Source organism: Malurus melanocephalus, unplaced genomic scaffold (genome assembly GCF_030028575.1).
Source record: "Malurus melanocephalus ecotype Western Australia unplaced genomic scaffold, MMel_1.1 scaffold_37, whole genome shotgun sequence".
Lineage (NCBI taxonomy): Eukaryota > Metazoa > Chordata > Aves > Passeriformes > Maluridae > Malurus > Malurus melanocephalus.
The window spans coordinates 881,138-887,601 of NW_026623269.1; the positions used below are offsets into that span (position 1 = coordinate 881,138).

The 6,464-nt window shown below is 39.2% G+C and overlaps 1 long non-coding RNA gene across 1 annotated transcript; it reads left to right on the forward strand.

The window, feature by feature from the left end:
- The first annotated feature begins 419 nt into the window (after positions 1 to 419).
- LOC130572514 (uncharacterized) lies at positions 420 to 5,498 on the forward strand. The gene is made up of 4 exons (XR_008965223.1): positions 420 to 562; positions 2,632 to 2,688; positions 4,942 to 5,057; positions 5,442 to 5,498. It is a non-coding gene; the product is annotated as an uncharacterized LOC130572514 (long non-coding RNA).
- Positions 5,499 to 6,464: the final 966 nt, after the last annotated feature.

Below are 6,464 nucleotides of genomic sequence, written 5' to 3' on the forward strand. Positions count from 1 at the left end.
AGCTGTGACTCTGGCCAGAAAATTACACATGGTTTTGAACCTCTGGCCTGTAACCACTGCAAAGGGACCATTTCCAGGCAATACCTGAAAAGTAACAAAGAAAAGTAATGCTATTACCCATTATCTTAAATTCAGAGTGCAGGGAGAGTTCATAATCTTAGCACAAAACATTTAGAGGCTTGCAAAAAGGTCAAAAACCTACTGGGTTAGATTATTTCAGAGAAATTCACAAGGTGGATAAACTTGTAACAATTCACGATCGGATTTGGGCACTGCAAAGAATACCCGGGTAGAAAATAAAAACTCCAGATCCCCAGCAAATCTTTTTATAGCTCCGTGAGTTAAAATAAGAGACTATTAGACACAGACATCCTTGAAAACTTAGATTAATAAATCAACATATCCCTTATGAGGCAATTGCATATTACTGTTTTCTAAAATATCTAAATTCTGTCTTTGCCAAACAGGGCAACAAGAAATTTTCACAGCTCAAACTAGTAGAAATTAATACCAGAGACAGAAATACTATCAGTGAAGTCATAAAGGAAGACACAGACTCCAGGTAAGACAGTATTATAATGATTCTATGTACTGTAAATCTTTTAATCTGGACTCTTACAATGGAGACAGGGGGTTCTAGACTCTGAAAAATAAGAGTTACTTTATATCAGTTGGATACCAGATACTCTTAATGCACTGCAGACTGAGCAACATGYTACATTCTGTGTAGTGGTAGTGAAATATATCAGTTTAGATCAYTCTCTTTGCCTAGGGAACCTAAAAAAAGTATTTCAGGAGGATTCAGTGGAGCCTTCTGAAATATTTTACTATAAAGGTATAGTGCATCCTTTACTCATTATGTCATTATAAGGCACTCTGAGTTTCTTTGGGACTAAGTTCCTGTGACTCATAGTTATACCTGTCTTTGGGATACAGCCCTTTCATCCAATTTTCTTGTTCCACTCCCTGTATTTCTGGGGTTCTGTGATTTTTTTCTGCTTCATAACAGATATAGCAAGAACCTTATGTGCTCACCACTTTCTTTTTTMATTTCTTAGAAGTGTTGAAGTTTTTGTTCACAGAACACTGTGAATGAGAATTAAATTTTTCTGTTAAGAAACCCACAACTTTTCAAATATGTCATTTTTATGTGACTATTTAAAGTGATGCAGATGGCAAAAAAAAATTGGAGCAATCAGCTATTGGGTTTGTTTGATTTTCTGAAACAACTGTTGCAYAGTTTGTGAGGTAATGAAGTCTCTACTAAAGGCAACACATTCACCTTTTTTCTATTAATAATCTTCCTTCAGATGATTTGGCAAATCCATCCAGGTATTACATGGTGTAAGGCTTTTTCTGATATTTTGATACAAGTAATTTCTATTACATGGGAAGTATAAATCCATTCCTGGTAGGTATAGTTCTGTTAGATCCTGTGTATTTAGACTGGGAAAAACAAGTTTTCCCCAGTGCTAGCTGCAGCGGATGGTGCTGCAAGGAAATGCCAAACTAGGACAAATTTTGTATTATCTGTGACAACTCTGTAAGAACAGGATGCACTCTCAAGTAAACTAAGCTTTTTCAATATTTTGTGGCATCTGTGCATGAAAATGCAGAATTCACCCCAAATAGTCTTCTGGTGATCCAGTCACTGAGAAAGACTTCCAAACAGCCAAGGCCTGAGTCTTGATGAATTTAAAAGGTTATAAAATGTTCTGTTGTTACATGTGCCTGAAAACAAAAGGTTTATTCTCACATGTTGGCATGTATTTATTGGCACCATTTATTTACTTTTTATAGGATTAAGAGCATGACTACTTTTATGCRAGCACATTTGATTGTGTGTGACTTACTTTACACTTACAGGGATCTATTGTTGGTTGTGAGGAAATATAAAATTTCTGTAGATGTTTAGTTAACTCTCTGTTGAAGTTAAACAAGACATATCTTTGGAAATCTCTTATAGGATTATTTCTAATGGCACCATTGGGACCCTTGCTTTGCTTATAAAAATATATGTGAATTTATAAAGGACAAAGATACAATTATCTCAGAATAGCTTCAGGAAAAACCATCATACCTCTTTCAGAGGAGGGGCACAGATATGGATAGCAGCACATGTTACTGTTCCATGGGCAGACTGGCTTTTATTTTCAATGTGAGACATATTCTCCTACCACTTTCAGTGGTCAAAATTAATTCCCTTTAAATCAAGATATTGTATTTCCTAAGTGGAATTAGCCCTTATTCATTTGACTACAAGACAAAGAATATTCTTAGGCAGGATTTTAATATTGCYAGTGATGAAAATCTGAATGCTTGAAGTCTCTCAGAATTCTTAGGTCTCTGGCGGACAGACTCTCAAAGTCTGTTCCAGTTTAATCCAAGAAATTGCAAACTCAGTCTCATTGTAACAAAAGAAATTCTATTCGTGGGCCTTTTCTTCATTTCTAGATCAAGAGTTCTGTCCTGTACATTCCCACTAAAGCTTTTCTGCAAAGTCCTTATGGAGCTGAATAAACCTTGTTAAAACTTAATTACACACATTAAAAACACATCTGGAAATTACATTTGTCACAAGGTGGTGCTTAATTATTAACAGTCMTTTCTGTTGACTCCCCAATTATGAAGATGGAAGGACTCTCGGACGCGCAGAACTGAAGTTTAGCTGAAGAGGATCTTTAAAAGGTACTCAGTTCCCCCAGCATCTTTGTGTATTTAAACCTGCCATCTGGATGTTCTTCTTTACACCTCAAGCATGAATCACTGTAACAGCATCTCCCCTGACAGTGAAGTGCTCCCTCAGTAGATGTGAGCTTATTGTCCGGGCACTGTTGCTAGGAAAGCCAGCTGATCAGGGGGCCAGCACAGCAGCCAGTTGATGTTAATACATGCTTGATAAAGCTCTTATCAGAGCCTTGCACACTTTCAGGAATGCTCACGATTCCACTGGATTTATCAATATGAAAAAAAGCCCCATTCTTCCTACATTTCACTCACCTGTTGGAAGCTGGCCCCACAGAGCTGGGTTTTAAAGCCTGAAATCATCACTGTTACCTCCTGCTGTTSCTGCCCATCACAGAGTGGCCAGGATGCAGCAAAGGAATGCCGTGTCAGGGAGTGTTTTCCCTCTGTGTCTGTTCTGGTGACGTGAGCAAGGCAGAGTGCTTTGAGCTGCTGTTTTCCAGCCCTGAACTCCTTTGAAGGCCTTTCAGGTGTTCCCTGCAGTGAACCATCTCATTCACATTTTGGGGCAGAAACTGAGGAAAACAGGCCATCAGAATTAAAGTAGGGAGAAGTCTTTGGCACAGTGTTCAAATGCAATTTTCTCCTCCCAAGTTTTTGTAGGGGACCACATTCAGGAAGAGRAGGAGAAAGAGGAGTATTTTATTTAGCCACCAAATAATTTTGATCAATGCCATTTAAAAATATGAAAGCAAATGCAATCCCTTATTTTTTATTAAAAWTCCCATGTTTTATATTATTAATCAAATCACATTATTTGCTTCAATTCCTCATGCAGCAAACAGTTTCCATCAGTCAAAAGGGAGTATTTCTTTAACAAAAGACATCCTTTAACAAAAGTGACATTCTTTTCTCTATGTTGCCAAGAAAGATGACCAAAAGAMAGCTTTTAATCTTGGAGAAAAATCTAAGGGAAGTGTTTGCTAGGTACATTAATGGCTTGCTGATCCGTGATTTAGCATCRCTGCTCCGTTTTTGTAGCTGCTGTGTAAAATGCAGATTAGCTCTCAGATACCTTTCAGGAAGGATTTGATAGATGGCACTGGATTGCCCTAGCRGCCCCTACACCCTTAAATTGAGTGATTTCTGAAGCAAAGGGGTGGCACTCCCCTTAGCCAAGAACTATACACCTTGGCACWTTTTGGCCTTTCAAACGGTTTTACAAAGCCTTGGCCATTAGAATGCAATTCAAAACACCCTGCTGTCTCCACCCTTCTGAGGTGGAGGGATCATTGAGRGCATATGGCCGTACTGGAGATACGAGCAATTACATGCTTTTAAAATTTGACTAGAATGACACTGGGATCAAGCATTTTGTATGGACGTAAATGACATTAAAAGAAGGAGGAGATGTGCTGCTTACCTCAAATAAATGAAGAATCTATGTCTGAAAGACATATATAAAGCCATTCTGGTCAGCCTTCCAAAACTGACTAGTTCAATAGATTTTAGCACCTGCCTGTGCAAACTTTATAAATTCAAAGACTGCGGGCATATTTGCCCATGCAAAGGGTGGTACCTTCATGTCTTTGGTTTACTGAGTGACCAGTCTGCTCCTAATAAAATAATTATAGGCAGTACAAAAGTCCATAATCATGTCAATGCTTTTTCCGTGTTCCTTGAAGAAAAGGACATTGTAAAAAGACCAGATTTTTTTTTTTTTTTTTTTTTTTTTGGGGGGGGGGGGGGGGGGCGAGGCTCTGTTTGTTTTTTGTTTTATCAAATACATCTTTCTCAGTCATGAAAAGTTGTCTATTAACAAGCAGGAAGCGTGGAATATTTGGGCTTAGAAATAGCTTCATCAAAAAGTACCACTATGGTATTGATTTTATCCAGGACAATTTTGTAACTTGGAAGGAAGATTCTCTGTAACCTTAGGAAAGTTCACAGAGTACAGCAGGGGASTGGGCAGAGGAAATCAAGTAGAAAGTGCAGATGCACACAATACACCTGGGGAGGCTATAGCAGCAGGGCATTGCATTCCAGTGATTTGCAAATAAACCATTTTATGTATCAGCGTAAAGATAACTTGGTCATCTGTCACAGGACATCTGCTTCCTGCAAATTGACCCTGTCCTTTCTTTTCACTTATAGTCCCTGAACATTGAACCACTGTGGTTTAATTGTACAAAACTGGGGTTCAGGATTAAAGGTATTGCTCAGATTGTTCTGCAATAAACTCTTCTGTTTCAGCAGTGTCAGCAGGAGGGAGCCCATGGATGCCAAACTAACCCCATCTCTGCAGCCAGTTGGGCCACCACATGAAAACAGGATTCTTGCTTCTGGATCACTCACAGAGCTCCATTGTCCAGGTGATTTTTTGGATGTGTGACTGTTCTACTTGTCTTTGCTTTCCCATTTATACTTCTTGCTAATTTCTCCATGGCTTGCAGAAGGCATTAGTTTTATGTGTCTTCTCTGCCCTTGCAGTCCCCACTCACATAAAAGCTTCACCACAGTATGCCCTTTTATACCTTAGTCATTCTWGCTTACTGCTTTACAAAGGCCATAGCTGATCCTGGGAAATCTTTTTCTCTGGCATGCTGATGTACTGTGCTTAATGTATTATCAACAATGACAGAGCTGCCTCAGGCAACACCAGCAACACAGAAAGCATAGGGGGTTTCATACAACAGTTCTTTTGAAAACAAGTATATATCCCACACAGAAAACCTTTTCCTTTTGGTTTCCTGCAGGTCGAAGCAGCAGTTGATGCKACACGGAGAGACAAGCCAAGGGGCCCTTGCTCAGGTAAATGAAACCTGAAAGTAGTGGTAACTATGCTGGAGTTTATTTGTGCTGTCCATTTGTTAACGCTGCAGGAGCTTCATGCAGCACATGCAGAAAGCAAGTTCTAGAAGGGACCCTACTGTTCCCCCAACACAGAAAGGGCAACCCTGCYCTCAATTCCAAGGCTGTGCTGCAAGGTCTGCTACTGCATTTGCATGAGAAAGCAAGAAAGCCTTGTTGTAAGGCTGCAYGTGCTAATTAGTTTGGGGAAATAGAAGGAGGCATTTTAGAAAGACTTCACATTTCTTGTACACCGTGCAGATCCATCTTGCATTTACATTTGTGCTTCTACAGTTGCAAAACATCTCTAGTCTGAGAGACAGGGATGCTGTCCCAAACAGATTTTTTAATTGCTTTTCTTTTAAAAAAGTCCAGAGTGAGTGTTGTTCTTGACAAACTGTTGGCAGTTCTGTAATTCTGGACATTAGGAGTGCTAGCATAAATCCCAGACGTGTTTCTAAATTAGAGTCCAAAATAACCTTATTCTCTGATCACAATTTAAAAATTATTCAGGATTCAGAAAGAAACCAATCTTTCAGTGAGTTTCACTTATTCAGAAGCTTGTAATGAATAGGAATTTTTAATCTGTTTGAAATCTCCTTTCAAACTGAGCTCTAGCTACAACTGATCCTACTGACTAGCTGGGTAYAGCTGGAGTGCCAACAGCTAGAAATACAAGTGCACAGTGCTCTTCTGTCYTCACAATAAACTTGAAAACTATATTTTGGAAGTCAGCCTGAATGTTCTTGCATGCCTTCTTCTCTCCTGACCTCAGTTGTCACAGTGGCCTGCAGCACCACACAGGAAAGGATCCTGGTTTTCCATCAGACTCCGTTTTGATATATCAGAGAGAAGAAGAAAAGAATTTTTTGAAACATATGTAGTGCTGCATGTGTTTTGTCTGTATTTCTACTATGCCATCTGTACGT